General features: G+C 53.9%; 1 long non-coding RNA gene across 1 annotated transcript; it reads right to left on the reverse strand.

Moving 5' to 3' along the window:
• Window positions 1-21,884: 21,884 nt before the first annotated feature.
• LOC141582589 (uncharacterized) lies at window positions 21,885-23,908 on the reverse strand. Its single transcript, XR_012515460.1, has 2 exons — window positions 23,460-23,908; window positions 21,885-22,236 (listed from the first exon to the last, which is right to left on the reverse strand). It is a non-coding gene; the product is annotated as an uncharacterized LOC141582589 (long non-coding RNA).
• Between the last annotated feature and the right edge of the window lie 1,205 nt (window positions 23,909-25,113).

A 25,113-nucleotide genomic window follows, 5' to 3' on the forward strand; every position in this document is an offset into this window, starting at 1 on the left:
TCTCCATTCCTCTTCCTCAGCCCCGGAAGCTGAGAGGAACGTCATCACCCAAGTACTGACATCCCCCCTTGACTCTGAATTTGGGCTGATCTCGTTGAGATCTGCACCCTCAGGGCCTGGTGTGGCTCTGTACTTAACACACGTCCACTCTCCTGTCCAGGGAGAACAGGCAGGGGCCTCGTCCTCAGGAGGGACAGCCTGGGCACGACAGATGTGTGAATAAGCCAGAGAGAGGGTGGAGGGCACATGTGAATAAAGACGTGTTCACCCAACCCCATTCCCCACTGTGGGAAGTAGAAAGGTTCCTTTAAAGTTTCCTTTCTTGTTAGAGAATAAGTGTGCTAATAACTCTGTGAAGCCCCGTCCTCTGTAGCCGTTGGACACGCCATGCTTCCAGGCACGTGGTACATTCTGTGTCCTTGTACTTTAACCAAGATCCCTGTGCTGGACGTGCTCACAGGCCTGTCCCAGCTCTCCACTGCTTTTACCTGTTTAGAAAAGTTGTAAGTTGTCAGGCAATCGGGTTTTAGTTGAGATTGTGAGGTCTGGCTCCAGCCAATGGAGAGCAGACACAGCAGTGAGGACGACCCCAAATGCGTAGGGGATAAATGTGTGTGTTTTCCTTTGTTCATTGCACTCTCGTGGCAAAATAGCTAGCAGGAGCACCCTTCCTGCAGTCTAGGAAGTAGAAATTGCGTTGCTGAAAGATCCTTGGTCTCGGTGCTGATTTTTTTTTTTGAGCATCTGTCTCCAACACCACTCCCTCCCTCCACCGTGTGACCTCGCAGTGCCCTCCAGGAGAGCTCAGGGCTGGGGGTCTGCACTCGCATCTTGCTGACTCAGCGCCTGGCCTCCTGGTCTGCTCTGGCAGATGGAACAGCAGCAGAAACACACTAACTTACGTGGTGTGGTTTGAACCCTCACTCTCCGGCCACCATCAAGAGAAAAACAGACCCCAGCGTGACGCAGATGGGGCCACAGCGAAACTGACTCACAGCCTGGATTCCACCTACCCCCAAGACAGCCAATGCCAACCGGACAACAGGCCCGAGACAAAAACACATCTGCCACTGTGAGCCACTGAGCTGCAGGGACTTTGTTACAGCACACGGTCACAGCCGCAGCAGACCCGTGCCGTGGAGATGTGTGTGGGGCAGGAGCAGGCAGGACTGCAAAGCATGTGGTGGAAGTCATCTGAATGAAGTGGCTGGGTGGTACGATTCACCAGCACATCCACGAGGCAGAGCTTACCCTCCACACCCACGGCCGGGGTAGGTGGGCTGGCAGTGCATGGCACCGAACTCAGAGGCAGGGGGCTGGGGGCATGCAGAGGAGTGCTCGGGGTTGGCACACACAGAAGAGCCTAGGTGCTAGAGATCAGGCAGGCTTGTCGGAGGGGCCAGCAGACACCACGGGGTTTTTACTCGTTTCTACTGAGATATGTAACACCGCATCATTTTGCCAATTGGTGTATTTTTACAGCGTTGTTCCTTTCCACGGCGCTGACTGGTTCAATGTGTAAGACAGTGTTTGCAAGCATCGTGCACCGAGCCTGGCACTCCGACAAATGCCTGATAAACGGGCCGCTGTTGTGCCTGCGGGAGCGCGCCTCGGTTTTCAGACCTTTGTTGCAACGCCTGAGGACTCTGTCCTGGGTCCCGGCGCCCGGCTGTGGAGGCGGCAAAACCACCACCACCACCACCTCCGCCTCACCCAACCTTCCTGGGCAGCCACAGAGGCCGCACACGGGCAGATGGGGCTCTCCTCCCAGCCTTGTGGGCCTGTGGGCAGCTCTTGGGAAGAGGGCACCTCAGAGGTGTCCAGGGGAGAGGCTGGGTGCGCACATGTATTCCTAAGTAGGAAGCCAGTTCGCCAAAACCGAGCAGATGCTCCCAACACCAGGACCAGCGCCTGACGGTGCTGGTGACGACTTACAGCCACGCCTGCCTCAGCTCCGCCCTCAGCAGGCTCTCCGCATGGTACGGAGGTGATCGAGCGCCATGGCCCAAAGTCCATCCACCTGCGGCGTGGGCCAGGACTGCGTGGGGCAGAGGTGGCACCAGGGGTGGGGCTGCGGAGGCTGCTTTCTGTGGGCGCCGTGGCCACTGTCCCAGGCAGGCGGGCCTGGGATGAGTTAGAGCTAGGGTGGTGGCACCCAGATAACAACGCCTGCAGGTCACCTGGCGTGCCTGTGTCTGTGTGTGTGCACGCACGCGTGTGAGTTCACCAAGCACTGCTGCACACCTACTGTGTGCCAGGTCCTCTGCTGGGAAGTCCTGGCCCTTGAGGTGCTGCCTGATCAGAAGACGACATTATCATGATGTGAACAGCGTTCCCCTCCCCCAGCACCGCCAGAGTCCTTGTCCCCGTCCTGCTTCCCGTGTGTGATCTGTCACTCCCCCCACAGCCCAGTGAGGAAGGAGGCATGGCCGCCCTGTATCCACCAGCAGACTGAGGTTAGAGGAGCCCAGGGTTGTGCCAAGATTCACACGGCGCGGGAGCGCGCGGCAGGAGCCCGGATGGGAATTTCAGCCCCAACGATGGCAGTGACTCAATTTCTGGTCCTAGTGACACTGGCCACATGTTAGGATCCGAAGTTAACCAAAGCTGGGGGTGGGGTGGGCTTCCTGGGGCAAGTTCATGAGGCGGCCCCTGAGCAGGGTTCCTTGAAGACACAAGGAAGAGAAGGTTCGAGGAAACCAGCTCCTGGGACATGAACAGAGTGGACGGGGGCGGGGTGGACGGCGGGGGGTGAGGGGTGGACAGTGAGGGGGCGGGGTGGACGGCGGGGGGCGGCGGGGTGGACGGCGGAGGGGGATGGGGTGGGCACCCGGCCCTGGGCGGCCTCAGGGTCCTGGGCAGCATCTGCAGGAACTCTATGCCCAGTTCCAGACCCAGCACTGGCCGCCTGGTGTTTCCTGACCCAGCACAAGGCAGAGCACCCGGACAAAGCCTGGCCCCGCGAGCCCAGCAGCCCCCCACCCCTGTGCCCAGCCAAGCCAGCCCGCTGCAGGAGTTGGCCGTGGTGGATGCCAGCTCACCCTCAGGCCGAGAAAAATCCGTCACCCTAATCCCGCTTCCCCAGTGATTCCTGTGCTGTGTGCCATGGAAAGGCTGGCCCCAAATCCCCTCTGGCCTCCCCCCAGCACCCGCCTTCCTCTGCGGACCAGGACGGGTGAAGGCGGCCAGCGGGACCCCACGGAGGCCATCTCCCTGCCGTCCTGGCTCCAACGGTGACTATTCCTCTAGGTGAATACCCTTTCCTGGGATCTGGCACAGAAAGCAGTTTAGGCAGAAAGCCAGGCCTGACAGTCCCTCCGCACAGGGACAAAAGCTCTGAGCTCCTGAGACGAGTCCCCTCATTCTCCCCCGGGTCCATCGGGCCTGGCTCCGCTCCCGAAGCGGCACTCACCCAAACCAGTTTCTTTGTGTAAGCCCGGGGAGCTGGAGGCCCGCCCAGGGGCCCGTCTCCTTGCATTTCTCCCCATTTTCAAAGAGAATCCTCCCTAGCCAGCGCTCCCGAGAAGGCCTGCCGCCCACCCTCCTCTGGGGCAGAAGCCCAGTGCCTTCTGGCCTTGCCCTACCCACACCCCGGAGCGCGAAGGGAGGCCTTTCTCCTCCCGAAGGCGCTGGCTCCTCCCAACCCTGCACGGCAGAACTTCTCCACCTGGTTGCTGCAGACCCATTACCCCGGGGCCAGCATCTCATTAAGCCGACAGGACTCAGATGTTTTGACGGAGGCAGAGAGCACTCCAAAATGAACAGGGCAGGCTGTTCCCCACCAGGCTGGGGGCAGGGAGAGGGAACCAGAGAGCGAGGAGAGCGCAGCGGCCATGCCAGGATTCCCAGAGCTGAGGGAAGATGCCAGAAAACAAGGGAGCCTGGCTCCGGCCTCCTCCCACAGCCTCTTTCCCACCCCGCCCCGCCCCGTGCATCCCCTTCTCCAAGAGAGCAGGCCCTTCAGGGGCACAAGGAGCCATCGCTTACCTGTGCCTGGGCTTGCTGCTGTCCAGCACGCAGAGGGCAAGGCTGGCACGGGAGAAGTGACTCCAGGCGTCCTAGGGGTCTGCCGTCTCTTTTCGGGGGAGCAGCCCCCAGCCCGCTCTGTACGGCTTGCCCGGCTCAGGGAGTGTATGTGCGTGTGCCTGTGGAGGTGGGGTGCCCTCGGGAGCGGGGGGTGAAATATTCTTGGCTGCCACCTGCCTCCAGCCCATCCCAGGGGCCAGCTGCCTGAGAGGGGGGCCCTCTGGCTGCACCGCCGCCATCTGCGGGGAGTGGCAGGCGGCCGCTCTGGCTGGCCAAGCTCCTGCCTGCACCCGGGCTTAGGCGGGTGGTTTATTTTTAGAGCCCGGCCCTTCCCCAGATGCCAGGATCCCAGCTGAGATTTCCAGTGTTCAAACTCGCCCATGTGTGCCCTGAGTTGTTGCTCACTGGGACTCTCCTGGAGGAGGACGAGCGAGGCGCTAGAAGGATGCGGGCCTCAGCGTCCTCCCCCGAGAAGCACGAGGCTGGGCCGGGGGCCTCCCGGACCCTCCTCCTCCCTGGATTGGGCTGTTTCTCCTGGGCATTTCCCCCGTGCCTGTGGGCGGGGGCAGGCAGGTGCATCTCCTAACCCCGTTGAGCCTCCCTCTCGCCTCTCAAACCAAACAGCAATTCGTCTTCTGGGGCAAGTGAGGGGCCCGTCTGCCTTCTCGCAGGTGACGTGTTACAACCTGACACCAAAGGAACACAGTAGATTACAAACTGTCCACGTAGGATGGCCTCAGTGTTGTTTAAGATCCATGTCAGGCCGGGTACAGCGGCTCACACCTGTCATTTCACCACTTTGGGAGGCCGAGGCGGGTGGATCACTTGAGGTCAGGAGTTTGAGACCAGCCTGACCAACATGGTGAAACCCTGTCTCTACTAAAAATACAAAAATTAGCCAGGCGTGATGGCAGGTGCCTGTAATCCCAGCTACTCAGGAGGCGGAGGCAGGAGAAGTGCTTGAACCTGGAAAGTAACAGTGAGACTCTGTCTCAAAAAAAAAAAAAGGAAGAAGAAAAAAAAAGTCCAGGCATGGTGGCTCACGCCTGTAATCCCAGCACTGTGGGAGGCTGAGTCAGACAGATCACCTGAGGTCAGCAGTTCGAGATCTTCCTGACCAACAAATGGAAAATCCCATCTCTGGCAAAAATACAAAAATTAGCCAGGCATGGTGGAGGGAGCCTGAAATCCCAGCTACTTGGGAGGCTGAGGCAGGAGAATCGCTTGAACCCGGGAGGCGGAGGTTGCGGTGAGCTGAGATGAGATTGCACCGTTGCACTCCAGCCTGGGTGATGGCGTGAGACTCCATCTCAAAAAAAAAAAAAAAAAAAGATGATGGTCTTACATATAACATCAGGCAAACTTTTGAGTCTAAGTAGTTTGCAGGCAGAATGAGATCAGAAAGCATTTCTTTGGTCAATTTTCAGGAATTCTTGGTCCCAGCAGAAATGGTCTGTTCGCTTTTCTTCTCATCTCTCAGGAGGACGAGGAGGGAATACCTTGTGGCGGGTACACCCCTGAGTGACGTTTTAATATATTGCTGCGTTCACATTTAGGAGAGGAACTGAGCCATCGTCTCCCTCATTTCTTCCCAAATCTTCCTAAGCGGGTTTTTTTTTTTTTTTTTTTTTTTTTTGACATGGAGTCTCACTCTGTCACCCAGGCTGGAGTACAGTAGTGTGATCTCGGCTCACTGCAACCTCCACCTCCCGAGTTCAAGTGATTCTCCTGTCCCAGCCTCTTGAGTAGCCGAAGTTACAGATACCTGCCACCATGCCCAGCTAATGTTTTGTATTTTTAGTAGAGTCAGGGTTTCACCATGGTGGCCAGGCTGTTCTCGAACTCCTGACCTCAGGTGATCCATGCCCACCTCAGCCTCCCAAAGGGCTGGGATTACAGAAGTGAGCGACCGCACCTGGCCTGCAGTGTGATCTGGATAGTCACAGATTGCTTGACAAATGCCACATCAACTTCAAGTGTCTCTCCGGCAGAACTCTGCAACTTTCCTGAAGGCATGGCGTTCGGTCTCAGGAGAGGCTGGAGGCTGGCAGAGTAGGGCAACGTCAGTACAGGAAGAACAAGGCCACTCTCGATGTGTGCTTCTGTCTTCCCTCCTCTACTTCTTTTGGATTTAGTCTGCACCTCTTTTTTCTAGCTTCTTGTGGTGGAAATTTTGATGACCAATTTTAAACCTGTTTCCTTTTTAAATATAGGCATGTACGATAGAAATTTTATTCTAAGGACTGCAGCCTCCCACACATTCTGATAGGTGGTAGTTTTTTATTCCGCTAGAAATATGTTTTAGTTTCCTTGATGATTTCTTCTTTGACTTTTAGGGTATTTAGAAGTGTATGTATCAATTCCCAAAGACATGGTGACTTTCTAGAGGCCCTTTTTGTTATTGATTTCTAATTTAATTCTATTATGGTCAGAACGCTTCCTCATGATCATTTCAGCCCTTTGGAATGTATTGAGGTTTGTTTTATGGGTGGGGATATGGCCCATTGTGGTGAACGTTCCAAGTGCACTTAAAAATTGTGTTCTTTGCAGCTGTTGGATGGGGGTTATGTAAATATCAATTAAATCCAGTTGTTTGAGTGTGCTGTTCAAATATCTATAATCTTATGATATTCTGTTTATTGTACTATCAATTACTGACTGGACCATTAAAATTTCCATATTATAAGTGGAATTACCTAAATTCCATAAATAGGTGGATTTACCTATTTCTCCCCTTCCTTTTATCCATTTCTGCTTAGTATATTTTGATGCTCTGTTATTAAATGCGTACGTATTTAGGTATATTTACTTATCAAATGAACCCTTTTATCATTATGTCGTATGCTTCTTTATCTCTGGCGATGCTTTTAGCTTTAAAGTCTACTTAGTTGTTAATATAGCCACGCTAGATTTTTTTTTTAAATATTGTTTGCATGTTTTATCTTTTCCTAGCCTTTACTTTCAACCTTTTTATTTAAAATACATCTCTTGTCGACAGTACATAATTGGGTCATGCTTTTTTACCCAGTCCAACAATCTCTGCTGTTTAATGGAGGCATCTGGTCCATGTGTATTTCACGTAATTATCACTGTGACTGGGTTTAAGTCCACCACCTTGTTATTTGCTGCTGTTTAATGGAGGCATCTGGTCCATGTGTATTTCACGTAATTATCACTGTGACTGGGTTTAAGTCCACCACCTTGTTATTTGCTGCTGTTTAATGGAGGCATCTGGTCCATGTGTATTTCACGTAATTATCACTGTGACTGGGTCACCACCTTGTTATTTGGTTTTTACTCCTTTTCTGGTTTTTGTCCCTCCATTACTCCTTTTTGCCAACTTTTAGGTTAATTAGATTTTTTTAGCATTCTATTTCATTTCTGCTATTGTCTTCTTCGAAATTCCTGTACTGATTTTATTTAAGTGTTTTTTTCTGGGGGCATCAATATGCACCCTTATCAAAGCATATTGTGAGCCCCTGTTCATCCTTCACACCTGAACTTCACGATTTCTGCTTCCTCTTATCACTTCATACTTCTCATTTCACAAAGACAATGGTGTCATATCACCTGACCCTGAGCCATCGTTTTCATATCCTCATTTATTTTTACATATATTATAAGCCCTACCTTACCCTTAATTTTGATCATATAGTGATATGGTTTGGCTGTGTCCCTACCCAAATCTCATCTTGAATTTCGCTCCCGTAATTCCCATGTGTTGGGGAGGGACAAGGTGGGAGAGCATTGAATCATGGAGGTGGGGGGGGTCCCCCGTACCGTTCTCATGGTAGTGAATACGTCTCATGAGAGCTGATGGTTTCACAAGGGGAAATCCTTCCACTTGGTTCTCATCCTCTCGTCTGTCGCCATGTAAGACTCGCCTTTCCACCATGACTGTGGGCCTCCCCAGCCACATGGAACTGAGTCCCTTAATCCTCTCTTCATTTACAGATGACCCAGTCTTGGGTATATCTTTATCAGCAGCATAAGAACAGACTAATACATATAGTAAGATATCTTTTAAGTAAAGCTGAGAAAGAAGCGAGCCCCTGTATTTGCCCGTTTATTTGCCATTTCTGGTACTCTTCATTCATTTCTCTAAGTTTTGACCCAAAAGACATCCTGCAGCATTTTTTAAATTGTGGTTTTGCTGGAATTCTCTTCACTTCTGTTTTATTTAAAGATTTCTTTATTTAACTCTCATTTTTGAAGACTACGTTTCCTGATTATAGAATCCTAGATTGACAGACTTTTTTTTTTCTTTCAAAACTTTAAAGCTATCATCCCTCTCTTTTTGTCTCCCATTGTTTCTGCTTAAGTCCATCATGGCCAGGCGTGGTGGCTCACGCCTGTCATCCCAGCACTTTGGGAGGCTGGGGTGGATAGATCATCTGAGGTCAAGAGTTCGAGACCATCCTGGCCAACATGATGAAACCCCACCTCTACTGAAAACACAAAAATTAGCTGGGCATGGTGGTAGGAGCCTATAATCCCAGCTACTTGGGAGGCTGAGACAGGAGAACCACTTGAACCCGGGAGGTGGAGGTTGCAGGGAGCTGAGATTGCACCACTGCTCTCCAACCTGGGCAACAGAATGAGATTCCTTCTCAAAAAAAAAAAAAAAAAAAAAAAAAGTCCATCATGTATATTCTTATTGTGTTTTCCCGTATGTGATGTGACCTATTTTCTGGCTACTTCTAAAATCTTATCTTTATATGTTTTTTTAGAAGCTTGAATGTGATCTGACAAAGCATTTTTTTTTGTTCTATGCATTCTACTTGATTTTAGTTTCATATTTTTCATCAGTGTTGACAAGTTTTCAGCCATTACTTCTTCAAAGATTTCTCTTCCCCAATCTAAGTCTTCATGTCTCTCATGACTAATTTGTGAGACTGTTTGGTATTGTCCCAGAATTCTCTGTTAATTTTTTAAAATAAATTTTAGACAGTTTTAGATTTACAGAATTATTCCAAAGAGAGTACAGAAAGTTCTCACAGATCTCATATACATCTACTTTCCTCTATTATTAATATCTTAGTATGGTACATTTGTCATAATTAATGAACACAGATACATTATTAGTAACTAAAGTTCATACTTCATTCAGATTTCCTGAAGCCATTTTTCTCCTCCATGATGGCACCAGGACACCATGTGATAATCAGCAGCTGCCTCTCTTTAGTTTAGCCTTGGTCCTGATAGTTGTGATAGACTTAGCTCGTGTTTGATGACTTGCCGGTTTGTTTTGAGATAGAATCTCACTCTGTCGCCCAGACTGGAGTCCAGTGGCTTGATCTTGGCTCACCGCAACCTCCGCCTCCCAGCTTCCAGCGATTCTCCTGCCTCAGCCTCCCAAGTAGCTGGGACTACAGCCACGCACCACCACATTCAGCTAATTTTTTTGTATTTTTAGTAGAGATGGGGTTTCACCATGTTGGCCAGGCTGGTCTCAAACTCCTGACTTCAGGTGATCTGACCACCTCGGCCTCCCAAAGTGCTGGGATGACAGATGTGAGCCACCGTGCCCGGCCACTTGTTGGTTTTTAGGGTCACTGCTCAGATATTTTGTAAAGTATTCTTTTAATGGGATTTTCAAAAGGGTTTTTCTCAGGATTGGAGTGGGGTTTTGGGTTTTGAGGAGGAAGCCCGCAAAGGTGAAATGCTGTCCTCCCAACAGGGCGTGTCACTGTTGATGCTGAGCACGAGCCTCTGACCAAGGTGGTGATGGTCACACTTCTCACTGCAGACTTACCCTTTCTCCCGTCTCGATACTATACCCCGGAAGAAAGCTGCTATGTGCCCCTGCACTTGGAGAGTTACGCCCCACCTCCTTAAGTATGGAGTATCTACATAAAGTCTTTGAAAACCTTCTGCATGGGAGGCTACAATTTTCTCTGTTTCTTTACTTATTCCATCATTTATTAATATTAGGTATTATCACTTTTACACTGGTCATGATGTTGGCCAGGATAGTCTCAGTCTCCCGCCTCAGCCTCCCAAAGTGCTGGGAGCACAGGCTCGAGCCACCGCGCCTGGCCTATATTTATTTTCTACTTGCTTGTAATCACACAGCCAAGGCTGCTTCCTGGTGCCCAAATTATTCCATCGTTGCCAGCTCTTCCAGGGGGCTCCTGTGTCTCTTTCACATTTTATTTTCTGGCACTAGGAGATGCTCTGGGCTTATCTGGTGTATTTCCTACCCCAGTCTTAGAATCAGCCTTTCTCCAAGGAGTCCTGGTTTCTTTATTTGAGAACGACATTAGGAACTCAGATTTAGGTATTTAGTATGCTCATTTCTACTAGGGAATCATCACCTCCAGGCTCTCTCAGCTGACAGGGGTTGGTGATGAATTTTTCAATCCAACACCTTTCTCTGGCAAGAATTCAGAGCAGCAGGTGTTCACATTCCTTGCCGATGGAAATGCCAAATGGCACAGCCACTCGGGAAGACAGTTTGGCAGTTTCTTACAAAGCCAAATGCTGGTGCGCTATACCATCCAGCAGTCACCCTCCTGGGTACCCTCAAGGGATCTGAAAACTTGTGCCAATACAAAAGCCTGCGTGCAACGATGTGCAGCAGCATTCTTGATCATTGTCAAAAATGTGAAACGGTAGGTGCGTGGCTAGACCCTGGCACATCCTTACAACGGAATATGATTCAGCAATAGAAATCAGTAAGTTACTTGGTAGGTACCTGGTCACCATCCCTTCATGGAGAGCCATTTTCCTTGAAAGAGCGGCTGGGTGCGGTGGCTCATACCTGTAATCCTGGCACTTTGGGAGGCCAAGGCAATCAGATCACAAGGTCAGGAGTTCGAGACCAGCCTGGCCGACATGGTGAATCCCCATCTCTACTAAAAATACAAAAACTAGCCGGGCGTGGTAGCACGTGCCCGTTGTCACAGCTACTCAGGAGGCTGAGGCAGGAGAATCGCGTGAACCCGGGAGGCGGAGGTTGCGGTGAGCCAGGATAGAAGCGCTGCCCTCCAGCCTGGGCAAGACAGCGAGACTCGGTCTCAAAAAAAAAAAAAGAAAAGAAATAGTGCAGGTGGGGCTCCGTCCCGCAGCCCTTGGCTACTGCTGTGCAGCCGCCTTCCTCAGCCGCCCGCTCCCTTTGCATCTGCATTTTCTGTCCCTCCAGATGGAGCTAAACCACACCCTTTCCTGACTGGGCTGTGTCTGTCCGGGGCTTACTCATGCTCCCACCCTTGGGCCCAGGACAGAGGAAACATGGCAAGAGGCTCAGCAGTCGGGCCTGAAAGCCGGGAATCCGGAGAGCAGGAAGCAGGGGCCAGGGAGAGGCGTGGGCAGCCGATGGGAACAGGCCTGTGAGGTGGAGGTCAGGGCACGCATTATGTTCTCCTCCCCGAGGGTTCCGGGAGCTCCAGGCCGCCAGCAGCCCTGGGACAACCTTGGTGCAGCCTCAAGGAGGAACCCGTGGTGACAAGAGAGTCTGGGCATGGGCAGGGGGCAGGCAGGGCTGGCACCAGTGGGCAGTGGGCAGCCCCCCGTGCATGCAGCACCCATCCGCACTTGTTGATCCTGGCTGCATGGAGAAATCACTGGGGAGCTTTAAAAAATGTGGGTACTGGTGCCCGCCCCCACCCTAAGTACGTAAGTTTCACTGGAGCAGGCTGGCAGCCATCCTTGGAAGGGCAGCCCAGATGATCGTAAGGTTTTCTCAGGGTTGCAAACCTGCCGGGCAGCCTCAGCAGGAGCACGTGCCACCTCCTCCGCTCGCTCCCTGGGACCCTCTCTCCTGGGTTAGCAGGTGCCCGGGTCCCCAGAGATGGCATGATTCATGGCTGGTGGGCTCCTCCTCTTTGCGGGCGTAATTAACTGTGAACTCCAGAGCAAGGGTGACAGCGTTCTTCCGACAATTCTGCCCACAACTGGTATTTGTTTTCTTTTCTTCCCAGAGGCAGTCGGGAAATAGAAATCTCACTTGCGGATAAGCCTGACCTTAGTCTAAGACCCTTGGGATCCAGGGGAAGACCCCGGGCGCAGGAGTGGGGCCTCTGTCCACCTTCCTGTTCTGCAAGGGAGGGAGGGAAGCTCTGGACTCGGGTACCACGGACTGGCTGACGGAACCCTGGGAAGTCTGCCCATCCTAAAAATATACCAGCCCTTCCTTAAGATGAAAATAAGTGTCCCAAAAGCCAACCTCTAGAATGTTCTAGAGAGCTGCTTCTGCAGTGACCACCCCCAGGGCTCTTGTCTGGGAGGGGCGTGAGCTGACGGCACAGACGGCCCAGGAGCAGCGGACGGCGGTCGGTTCTGGGTGCAAAGGCCACCTGTCTCAGGGGGCCACATTTCTGTCCGAGCCTCACTCCTCCTGTTGGGCGGTGACGGTGACGGTGATGGTGGCAACAGCGATACCATCTCGTGGCATGGAGAAGGACCACGTGAGAAAAGCTGTGCCCAATCAGCCGAACAAATGCGGATTGCCACGGCAACCAGGACAATCACAGCAGCCACGTGCGGGTGACTTGGAGCTTGGCCCGCCGTGGTGGCGGAGCGGGCGGCTCACCCAGGGATGCAGAGGGGTCGCACGCCCCATGGGAGACATTGCTGGGTATGAGTCAAGCTCCCCACCATGCTGCCACACCCTCACACCCACACCGCCCTCCTCGTTTGCAGGTAGAAACTTCTAGCTAATTCTAGAAGCCAGACGATGACCGGCCCGGTCTGTTCCGCTCAGCGTTGGCTGCGGGAAACGCGCCCGCACCTGCGAGGTGTCTCTCTTCAGGGGTTCCAGGAGCTCCGGGCTGCCCTTGGCCCTGGGGAGGCCTTGGGCACTTTGGACGGCCTGTCCTTCTTAGCTCCTCTCAGTGTCTGGGCTCAGCTAGAAGACTGGGCTTTACAGAGGCCATTCGCCTTCTCTTGGGTTGTTGTTGAGAGGTCTCGGGGTTACCCTTTTAAAAGGGTCCCTAGCTCTTCCCTAACCCCGCCCAGAAAACACTGCCCCCCCTTGATCCTCTCCTCACAAATGTCCCCAGGGACACCCAGAAGCTTTCCACAGGGTCCCAACTGAGCCTCGGAACCCTTCTCAACACAGCCCCAGGCAGCCTCTGTCAAGGGATGAAGGCTGGTGTTTGCGATGGAAGCCATTCGCCAGTTCTGCCTTAAACCTCACGCCTCTGAGAGCCTCCCAGGGAAATGACACTCACGGTGCGAAGCAGTCTGCAGCTGTGCGCAGGGGATCCCCTGGCGAGGGCTGTGGGACACTCTCCTGACAAGGCTGGAGCTGGAGCGGAGGCAGAAGGGAACGGTGAGGGGGAAGGGCCACAGCATTTTCTTCCCCGAGACGAGACGCCGGCGGCGGGCTGCCTGGGCTCCTGACTCGCCTCTCCACCCCCTCCCGCCTTCTTCAACCTCCCAGTTCTCGTCCCCAGAGTTGTGGGACCCTTTGAGGGAGGAGCACAGCAGAGGCCAAAGGCCTGGGTCCGTCCCAGCTCTGCCAGCTGGGCTGCTGGCCAGTAACCTGCTAAGCTTGTCTGTGCCTCAGTTTTCTCACCTGTATCATGGGAATAACATTTCCCGCCTGCAAGGACCACTGTGAAGCCTAAGTTCACAACGATGCTATTTAACGGATTATAGGACTCATTTTTTTCACACTTCTGAAGCCAGAGGGCACCTGACAGTGAATGGCGTGTTGCAGGTTAATTGGCAACATTTGTTGTTCTGTCTTGGTGCTACGCAAAAAGACAGGCATCTCCCCCTCAGTGGGATCGACAGTGGGCTGACATACAGCAACGAAAAGCCTTAGAGCTGGGCCTGGCACGCGGTAAGCGCTGGTAGTGTCCGCGGTTCAGATTGCTATAATCCAGATCCTGTCCGTGGCCCCCACCCCACCACAGCGCCAACAATGCAATTAAGAATCACTGAAAACAGGCCAGGTGCAGTGGCTCACGCCTGTGATCCCAGCACTCTGGGAGGGCAAAGAGAGTGGATCAGCTGCAGTCAGGAGTTTGGAACCAGCGGGACCAGCATGGTGAAGCCCCATCTGTGGGAAGTAGAAAAGTCCCTCTTCAGAGTTTCCTTCCTTGTTAAAGAATGCACTCTCTCTCTCTTCTTGCTAACAGCTCGTTATTAAGTCCTACTCTCTGCAGCTGTCAGACACGCTCACAGGCACGCAGGACATTCTAGGTCCCCTGCCTTAACCAGGATCCCTGCGCTGGACGTGCTCACAGCCTCTGCCCCTGAACTTCCTTTTTGATCTCCATGACTTTTCCTTGTTTAGAAAAGTTGGAAGTTATTAGCCAATTGGGTTTTAGTTGAGATTCTGAGGTCTGACTCCCACCAGTGGAGATCAGACACAGCCGTGAGGACGACCCCAATGTGTCAGGGATGAATCTGTCTGCTTTCCTCTGTTCACTGTACTCTCATGGCAAAATGGCTGGCGAGGGTGCCCTTCCTGAAGGAGGTAAAATTGGCTTTGCTGAGAGATCCTTTGTCTCAATGCTAATTTTTCTGTGTGGCACCAAGCATCTGTTTCCAACACCATCTCTATTAAAAATACAAAAATAAAATTAGCTGGGCATGGTGGCACGGTTTGAGCTCCAGTTAATTGGACCCTCTCACCAGGGTGCTCCCCGAGGCCTGCCACCCCGACTCCCCCCACCACAGCCATGGTGCTTCCCGACGCAGGACCACACACCATGTTCTCATGTTTCTCCTAACAGTAATATTCTGTGCAAGATGATTTATACTGATGGCCTAAGATCCCGTCACATAAACGGTCTGTGCTTTTCTTCACGGGCACCTGCAGCTGGTGGCTGAGGTTGGCTCCAATGTCACGTGTCCTACAGCAGTGCCTCGCCCCTGTGGCTCTGCACACATCACCCGTGATTCTTCAGGATAAAACCCTGAAGGGGAATTGCCGGAGAGAAATCACAGATTTTCAAAGCATGTCCTTGGTCCTCATTACTGGTTTACAATCTAGGAAGCATTGTCCCCACTGTTTAGAGCAGGCGTCCCCAGACTTTTTACACAGGGGGCCGGTTCCCTGTCCCTCAGACCGTTGGAGGGCCGCCACATACTGTGCTCCTCTCACTGGCCACCAGTGAAAGAGGTGCCCCTTCCTGAAGTGCGGTGGGCGGCCCGATAAATGGCCTCAGGGGACCGCATGCGGCCCGGGCCGTAGTTTGGGACGCCTGGTTTAGAAGCTCAGCTAAGCGATTTCTTTTCCACCACCTGGAAAGGACTCTTCGCCCCTGCGATTTTGTTTGTGCCACCTGGCTCCAGGTGTCCCAGAGGCCTGAGGGACCTCAGTGAAACCCAAAAAGCTCCCTCTGGTCTGGCGTATCTGGGGCTCTGCACTTACGTGCAGTAGCAAAGACGAAGCCGTGGGGGCTTCCCGTTCTGCTGCCTGCAAAGCCGTTTTCCCACAAGCTGGATTTGTATGTGTTTATTCTGGTCCGCTAGCCACGGCCGGTCTGGACGCCCGCATCTGGGGCAGCATGTTTTCAGCCCTCACTGTGTCTCCACTGTTTTCTAGAGTTTTCTCTCCCAGCCCTGCCTTCCACCCGCCGGTCAGCAGGCTGTGAATTAATCATGCCCAGGCACCGCAGCCTCTGTCGAAGAACGCAGAAAAGCAGTTTTAGAAAAGAAATCCTGGTTTCTCGCTTGGTGGCTTTCATTGTGGGAGAAGGCGACAATTATGAATGACATCGGAGCTGTTCAGGAGCACTGGGTGGGGAGGGCGGGAGGGGGCCTGGTCTCGGCTCTCTGGGTGCCAGGCCTGGGGTCGCATCTCTCCCCAGTCCTACCCCCAGCCGGGAAGAGGGTCCCACTTCACGCGCCGCTCAGGATCCAAGGGCCGAATGACCCTGCTGTGTGTATGAGCCTCATCTGATCCCAGGAGGGCAGAAAAGTCCCAAGGGGCATCCAGAAATCCTTCCACTAAAAACGGGAACCTAAGGGGCCCCGAAAGAGGAGGGGAGCTGTCTGAGTTCACACAGCAAGACGGGTGAGAGCCTGGGGCTGGGACCCTCCGCTCAGGGGGCTAGGCTTTGTCCCCTTCCACGACTGTCCCTTAGTCTCATAGGGTTGGAGGAGGGGCAGCATCTCAGGTTGGGTTCCCCAGGAACCGAGATGGGAATCTGGAGCGGGAGGCCATGGTGAGGAGGGAGCTCTTGGCGTCTGCTGTGGGTTGAGTGGTGAGCCTCAGAAAGAGCTGTCCAGGCCGGGTGCGACGACTCACGCCTGTAATCCCAGCACTTTGGGAGGCCAAGGCAGGTGGATCACCTGAGGTCAGGAGTTGGAGACCAGCTGGGTCAACACCGCAAAACACTGTCTCTACTAAAAATACAATTAGCTGGGCCTGGTGGCACATGCCTGTAATCCCAGCTACTCCGGCAGCTGAGGCAGGAGAATCACTTGAACCCGGGAGGCAGAAGTTGCAGTGAGCCAAGATTGTGCCATTGTACTCCAGCCTGGGCGACAAGAGTAAAAACTTCATCTCAAAAATAAATAAATAAATAAATAAAGATTAGAAAGATCTATACATATCCTAACTCCTGGAACCAGTGAACGGGAAAGTGGGGGTTTCTGTAGATGTAATTAAAGACTCTTAAGTGTCCTTAGAAGAGACAGAAAGAGGAAGACAGAGAGCAGAAGCCCATGTGACAATGACAGAGACTAGAGGAATGTGCCTATGAGCCAAGGAACCCCCAGCAGCTGGAAGAGGCAGGAAGGGTCCTTCCCTAGAGCCTTGAACAGGAGCAGGTCCTGCTGATGCCTCAGTTTCAGACTTTGGCCTCCAGAACTGGGAGAGAATAAATGTCCATTGTTTAAGCCTCAGTTTGTGATGTTTTATGACAGCAGTCCCTGGACGCTGACATGCCTCTGCAGGAGGAGGAGGAAGAGGAGGATTGGACGGGGTGTTAAATAACTAAGAAGTTCTTCTTCAAAGGTTTGGCTTGTTTAAGTTTCTTTGTTCCCTGCTTTCAAGGCCAGACTTCGTCTTCCCCTGTGTCTCCCTGCCCTGGTCTCAGTCAGCAACTTCCCTGCCAGCCCTTGTCTACGGGCCCCACATTGCACTCACTCTGCAAATTTCCCCTCCTGCCACAACGGCTCCTCCCCCCACACTGTCCTTCCCACCAGTGTAACCCCCTCCCTGCACCCATCAACTTAGCCAGCCGGGGCCAGTTTAGAGTGCGCAGGCCAGGTCCAGCCGGTGGAGACAGGACACAGTAGTAGCAGCCCACTGCGTTGAAAATAAAAACCTCCGCTTTCCTTTGTTCGTGGTGATCTGGCCGTCGCTCCGTCTGTGGGACACACCCTTCTTTGCCTTGCCGAGAAAATTTACATTCCAGTGCTATTTCTTTTGCAGCACTGAAAATTTGTTTCTAACGGGGGGCAAAGCTGGCCTCGAGGGTTCCTGCCAGAGTGCCAGGGCTGGGGCGGCCCTGCAGAGGCGTCCCAGACAGAGGCGGGGGCTGATGGGCCATCACTGGGCTGCTTGCTGGGAGGCGTGAGACCTTGAGAGGCAGCTCCCTGCGTCGTGGTGGGTGTCACTGTGGGTGTCCAGGGGGTAAGGGGTCTCATGGCCCCAGGATCATCTGAGCATCCTGGAGTCATTCAAGTTTCCACAATAGAGAAGCTGACGGCATCATCTGCACAGGAGTGGACAGCTCGTCTCTGGCAGAAGGAAAACAAAGCAGAAAGACACATTTCCGAGGAAGAGGAAGCGCTTTTCACACGCATCGCAAAGCCTCAGTAGCCTCCTTTTGTGGAGCGTGTGCTAGAAGACAGTAAGAAAAAGCAAACACCCCAGTAGAAAAATGGGTAAAATATTGAAGGAGAAAAAGCAAGACATGCCCAACGTCACCAGCGTTCAGAGAACTGTCAACGAAGGAAACGCCACGTTAGTTCTCACGCATCAGAACGCCGGCAGGTCAAGGGATGGAGTCCCCGCCGGGAGATCTGACACTGCCCGTGTCACTGGGACGGTGGATAAATAGGTTCAGCTTTGTGGAGGGCCAGCACCGTCCAGAGGGTCATCGCTCACGCTCTCCCAAATGAGAAAGGCCACTGTCAGAGACCGTTCCGTGAATGACTCCACAGGCACACAAAGATAAATGTGCACGTCGTTCATAGCGTTATTTATTTACTTCATTGAGACAGAATCTCACTCTGTCACCTGGGCTGGGGTGCAGTGGTGTGATCTGGGCTCACTGCAACCTCTGCCATGAGGGTTGAGGCGATTCTCCTGCTTCAGCCTCCCAAGTAGCTGGGACTACAGGCGCCCGTCACCATGCCTGGCTGATGTTTGTATTTTTAGTAGAGTCGGGGTTTTGATATGTTAGCCAGGCTGGTCTCGAACTCCTGACCTCAGATGATACACCCATCTCGGCCTCCCAAAGTGCTGGGATTGCAGGTGTGAGCCGTCACGTCTGGACGATCATGTTATTCTCAATAAAGACAACTTGAAAACTACTGAAACGTCCAGCAGTGAGGAACTGTTTCCCCAAGTCATGCTGCAGCCATTCCGCTGCACACGCAGGGGTTCTAGCTCTGCTCATCCTGGTCAGGAGGGACGGCCAGGCGCAAAGGGGAAACGCCGGCCCCTTACGTGTGGGAGTGAGACCTGCGTCCCTCCCCTGCAAAGGCCGACGTCACCGCTCCCCACCCCTGAAGGCCTCCCAGGGCCCGTGAGCTTGCTTCATTCCTCACTGAGGAAACGAGCCACAGGTGAGGCCGCCCTCCTCCCCCCGGTCCTGCAGCGTATGTCTCTCCTCTTTCCTGATCACCCCATCAGCACACAGCCTGTCCTACTTCCTCCCACCCAGAAAAAGGGGAACCCAGGGATCTAAGCCATTCCCCTGGTCTCCCTGAAAGCAGAAGTTCTAGAAAGTGCCACCCCCAGCTGCTACTCCCTTAGTGCGGGTCTCAACCAGCTGCTGGTGGTCTCATGAGGGTCTCCAGGTGCCTCCTGGCTGCTGCTGCTTTGCTCTGTCCAAGGCAGCCTCTCCTCCTCCGTGACATAGTGTCTGCCCCAGGTCCCCCAGGCCCCACACTTGCCTGGGTCTCTCCTACCCCTGGCTGCCCCCTCAGAGCCTTGGGTGGTGCCTCCTGCCTAGCCAGTGTCTACACCTGGGTCTGTGTGAAGCCTGTGCTCTTCGGATTCTGCTCATCCCTCTGCACTGCCTGGTCTTCTCAGCCTGATCATCTCATCCAGTCTCAAGGCTTCTAAGCCAGCCATATGCTGATGGCTCCCAGATGGGTGTCCCTCCCAGACCCTCGCCTCACCTCCTGGCTCATCCACCTGTCTGCGCAACACCTCCGCTTAGATGTGGATGTTCAATCAGCCTCGAAACCCACTGTGTCCAAGACAGAATCCTACACCTACTGCCCCCTGTCCCCACCCCTGTCCCCATTTTCTGGGTCATCTAAGCAGAAGTCGCAGCATCATCTTGGATGGCTCCTTCCCTCTCCAAGAAGTTCATGACTAGGTAGCCAGGGGGCAGGGTGCGGGGGTAGGGCGAGTCCCACTCCCTGCCCGGGCTCACGACCCTGGTTTGCTCCAACCACAGTGACTTCTGCAACACCCTTTCCTAGCCCCTGCAGCCGGCCAAGCTTCAGCCACCTGGCCTTCACTCCTGAGCCCTGAGCTCGGGTCCTGCTGCCCATGGAGGATGAAAATGTCTTCCTCAGAAGACTGCCAGCTTCCCGAAGGCCGGCTCCATGCCAGGGAGTGGCCGCTCAGAAAGAGGTATTTGACTGAGTCCATGAGAAAAAGAGAAACAGCTCAGTGAAAAACAGCCAAAAGGCTTGACTGTGCCCCTCACAGAAGGGCTGATCGAAGCGGCCCATGAAAAAGCGATCAACTCTGACATTCATAAGGGGGAAAAAGCCAGATGTGGTCCCGCCATCCCACCAGGAGGGCTAAAATAAAAAGATCCCTCCTCCCCGGGCCTGGGATTCTCCACGCACAGCCTACTCACGCCAGACTGCGTGTCGTCCCCCCGAACATCCACACCTTCTTATTCACAGACTGTTCCAAGTCAGGTGTCAAATTGCTTGCCTGGGACCGTTCGGCCTGCGGGTGAAATGCAGCAAATGAAAGGCCTTTGGTCGGTGGAGAACGGATTGCCCGTGTCACCCACAGCAAATGGCGACCTACCTGCCGTGTGGCCCAGGAGGTGGCCTCGTGGGGACTGGTCCAAGAGCCCCTAAGCTTGTGCTGGTCCCTCCAGCCGGAAGCAGAACTGCTCACTGAGGGAGAAGGCTCCCTGCTGAATTAGGGAAACATTGACAAATTCTATCTTGCCACCCCAGACCCGGGGAAACATGAAAACCGAGGTTTCAAATCTCTCGAGCAGACTATCTGTGCAGACCACAGCACATTCACAATCAGGAAACCTGAATAAGTACTTTTCTCATTCGAAAACCTTCGAGCTTGGGTTCAAGCCTGCATGACGCTGGTGTGAGCCCGGCTGGAGGGGGCAGTTGGGTCGGTGAGTGACAGAGTCCTCTCTGCCCAGGGCAGATCCCGCTGGGGGCTCCTGGAGCTTCCACAGGTGACAGTGGGCTGAGAAGGGATCCTGACAAAGACACTCCCCTCCCCAGTGAAGCTGCAGGAATGCCACATGTGACAGAGCCTGGGGGTGGGGAGTGGCCTCTGTAGATGAGGCTGTGCCTTAGAAAAGGCCCCCAGCACAGTGACTCATGCCTGTAATCCCAGCACTTTGGGAGGCTGAGGCAGGTGGATCACCTGAGATCAGGAGTTCAAGACCAGCCTGGCCAACATGGTGAAACCCCGTCTCTACTAAAAAAATAAATAAATAAATATATATATATATATATATATATAGATACATATATATATATATATACACACACACACACACACACACACACTCACACACATATGTATACACAAAAATTAGCTGGAGTGGTGGCGGGCAACTGTAATCCCAGCTACTCTAGAGGCTGAGGCAGGAGAAGCACTTGAACCAGGAGGTTGCAGTGAGCCGAGATCACGGACAAAAGAGCAAGATTCTGCCTCAAAAAAAAAAAAAAAGGCCCCCAGAGGAAGGGACTCAGCTGACACCAGGTAAAGAGTGGGAACGGGTGGGGACTTTGTTTCCCAGAGGCCGATCCTGCCCTCAGCCAGCACCTGCACCGCCCTCCTCCCTGTAAGGGGCAGACTCCCTGTGCAGTCAAAGCGGGAGGGAGGGTTCTGGACCACAGGGGTTGCATGGGCTGAGCTTGGGAAACAGGATGTGACCAGCAGAAGAAACGTAAAAATGTACCCTCTTTCCTCATCAGAGAAATGACAATGACAACCAGAGGCCACTTTTGCCTCCAGGATGGGAAAGGTTTTTTGCTAAGGGGACACTAGGCAGGGCTGGCAGACGAACAGCGAAACTAACCGCGCTGGTGATGGCACGAGAGGGTGCAGGGGAGCAGACTGGGAGGGGCCTTCAGGAGCATTAAAATCTACACACCTGGCATCGGTTTCCTATCCCTGCTGTTTTGTTTTGTTTTGTTTTTAATCACAAACTGATATTATCACAAACTGTGTGGCTTAAAATAACCAGAATGTATTCTCTTTCAGTTCTGGAGGTTAAAGTCCAAAGTGAGTTTCACGAGGCTGAGGTCAAGGTGTTAGCAGGGCAGCCTCCTTCTGGAGGCTCCAGAAGAAAATCCATTTCCTCATCTTTTTCAACTTTCATTGCTTTTTCTCCTTCTTCTTCTTTTTTTTCCATACGTATTCTGTTGATGTTGATATCTCCTTTTTCACCTGTTAAAGGCTGCCGGCATCCCCGGCGTCCTGGGTTTGAATAGCACCTCTTCCCCAATTCATGTCTTACTTGTTAAAAAGAAAAAAACAAAATCGCAGCAAATGTCGTTTAAAGATCTAATTGGCTTTATTTGCAATTCTGGAATCAGGCTACATCTTCTACAAAACAGAGTGGGCGTTGTGCAGAGCTGAGCAGATGGGGTGGGCTTCATAGGCAGAAAGGGCTGGAGAAAGCAAAGCCGAGGAATGAAAAGCAGACTGGTCGCTTTCACGTTACTTTCTAGGACTGAAGCAGAAGGAACTTTCTCATCATGCAGGCAGGGAACCCAGTGTCTCCTGGATTGTGGCAGCGAATCGCTTGTTTTCTTGGAAAACCGGTCCATTGCAAAGTATCATCTGACTTTGTGGCACTTAGCATGAGTGACTCCATTCTGGTCTCCTGGGACCTACTTCAGCTGAGTGCGAAACAATAGCCTCCCGTGAATTTTTTTGTTTTTGAGACAGAGTCTCGCTCTGTTACCCAGGCTGGAGAGCAATGGTGCAGTCTTGGCTCACTGCACCCTCTGCCTCCTGGGTTGAAGCAATTCTCCTGCCTCAGCCTCCCAAGTAGCTGGGATTACAGGTGTCTGCCACCACGCCTGGCTAATTTTTATATTTTTAGTGGAGATAGGGTTTTGCCATGTTGCCCAGGCTGGTCTCCAACTCCCGGCCTCAAGTGATCCACCTGCCTCAGCCTCCCAAAATGCTGGGATTACAGGCATGAACCACCGGGCCCGGCCCTGGCCTCCCATGAATTATATGAACAGCCAGGAACCTGAAAATGTGACATTATGTGCAAATAGGGTCTTTGCAAGTTGATCAAGTGACCAGGTGAACATGAGGACATATTGGCATAGGGTGGCCCCTAATCCAATGACCGGCGACTTCATAAGAAAAGGAAAATTTAGACAGACACTAGGAAGAGAGAGAGACCGTGTGATGGCACAATAGAGACTGAGATATGCGGCCACCAGCCAAGGAATGCATTTGGCCACCAGAACGTGGAAGAGGAAAGGAAGGACCTCCCCAGAGCGTGGAGAGGGGCCACGGCCTTGCGAACGCCTTGATTTCGGACTTCTGGCTTCAGATAGGCGAGATAATGAATTTAGTGGTTTTAAGTCCCCGGGGTTGGCAGTCATTCGTTACAGCAGCCCCACAAAACCACGGCAATTCGACACCATCACCCCTATTCTCCAGGTGAGGAAACCGAGGCTAGCTGGAGTCCTCAGCCTGCCCAGGGCCACAGAGCCTACAGGAGGCAGAGCCAGGACTTGAACCCCAACGCTGGCCTCAGAGCCAGGGTTTCTTAGAGACCATGGCTGTGCGGCCTGAGGGCGAGGGAGGAGGGAGGGGGTAGGAGCGCACTGGCCCCGGGGGTTTTGACAGCGCTTTGTGGGACAGAGAGGAGGTCAGGGCTGAGGGGAGAACGAGGGCTGAGGTTGGGGGGCAGGGCGGGGCTGGCACTGCCCACCTGGGGAGAGGGTGGACGCTCCCTGCCCTGGAGAGTCCACACAGATCTTGCCTTTCCCCAGAGACGATTCTTCCCCCGTGAACCATGGCCGTGTGCCCGCCCTCTGCACCTGCTCAGAGCCCACTATCTCCCCCACAGCCCTGGCCACGAGCCTCCTTCCCCACTCACCCCCGTGCCCTGCTGGCACCAGCTGGGTCTGCTGCTTCTTCCGAGCCTGTCTCGGCTCCGCTGTGAGCTCTCAGCCTCCCGCCTCTCGTGGTCTCAGCTACGATGCAGCACAGCTGATCCCCGGGGGCTCCAAGGGGGCAGAGATTCTCCCGGGAACGTGAACCCCCTTGGAGCGCGATGTGGCCTCCTGTCCTGCTCCAAGCCCCTCACCGCGGGGGAGGCTGGGCGGGGAGCGAGGGGAGCTCGTGCGGGGCGGGGCTTACGGACCAAGGTGTGAGCTGAAAAACCTGGCTCCGTCTTCCCAACAACTTTCTGCCAGGACCCAGCAGCGCCTGGAGATCAAGAATGTGTCTCTCTGGGGACCAGGCAAGAGGCTGGGGCTTGGGGTGCCCCAGGCCTTTCCCAGAAAGTGTGGGAACGTCCACACTAGCCATCAGCCCCAGGTCCGGCCTAGCTGGCCCCTGACGTGTGGCTTTGGGCAGGGCGGAGAAAGAAATCGCACAGATACTTCCCCTGCCCGAGGCCCCTCCCAGCGGACACGGGACCTTCCAGCTTGAAACTTTAGAGGCAGCAGGTCTCCTAGGAAGAGAAAGCCAAGGGCCTGGGGCCCATGGACCCCAAGCGTCCCACGGGATGTGCCTGGAGAAACGCAGCCAGAGGTCAAAGCAGCCTGGGAACGTCCCCTCTCCCTGCCTCTCCTGGGTCAGAAGTGCACGCTCAGGCCTGCTGACTTCATGACCCCTCTCCCGGTGGGAATCCAGGCGCAGAGGCTCGGCTGAAACAAACCTGCCAGCAGTGGCCCTGGGGACAGCGGGCAAGGCCGGGGGCATGGGAGACCCTGTCCACAAACCTTCGGGCCCCAGGGCTGCCTGAGCACCAGAGGCTGCCGGAAGACAAGGGAAGAGCCTTGCCTCGGCTGCGTCAGGTTCGCCCCGGCCTGAAGGCCACCCTCCCTGTGCCTGGTGCGTTACTGTGGGTGCCCTCCCAAGTCTTCAGCAGCCCGCAGGGCCCCAGAGGCCCCCACTCCTTCCCCCCCCCCCGACACTGCCACCATGGCAGACAACCGGAAGGCCCAAGTGCAGCCCTGGGTGGTCCCAGAAAGCCCCTCCCAGCCTCCTGTGCACAGACTGGGCCATAAGCATCCCCAAGGCCTCCCTGGGGGAACTGGGGCCCCTTCCTCTCTGCCATCCGCTCGCCCTCCCTCCAGCTGCAGCTTCATCAGGGGTGGAAGGAGATGAAGGCGGGGGCCCTGGTTTCCCTACCACCCACAGCAGACTCTGGCTCGGGCTTCCAGAGGGCAGGGACTGGCCCGAGGACCCACAGCTGGCTCTGCGCTTCGAACGCACTGGACACTGGCGAATGAGACCAGCAGCACTGCGGGGCAGGTGTGACAGACAGGCCTGGGGGCCACACCCTGGGAGGCGTCAGCCACAGCGGCCCCGCAGACCAGGCCAGTCTCCAGCCCCTGCCCTCCCCAGCCATGCCTCCTCCCCAGCCATCAGCCCATGCTTCAAACCACGCTTCTCCCCCGCACCCGCAATGCCAGGAGGAGCAATTTTCCTAATAACCTTCGGTGTCTCTGACTTTCAGCATCCAGCAGCCACTTCTAAGATTTACTGGGATTTCCCTGGACATGGTTTGACAATTTCCTCAA

The sequence above is a fragment of the Saimiri boliviensis genome, chromosome 21 (genome assembly GCF_048565385.1).
Source record: "Saimiri boliviensis isolate mSaiBol1 chromosome 21, mSaiBol1.pri, whole genome shotgun sequence".
NCBI lineage: Eukaryota > Metazoa > Chordata > Mammalia > Primates > Cebidae > Saimiri > Saimiri boliviensis.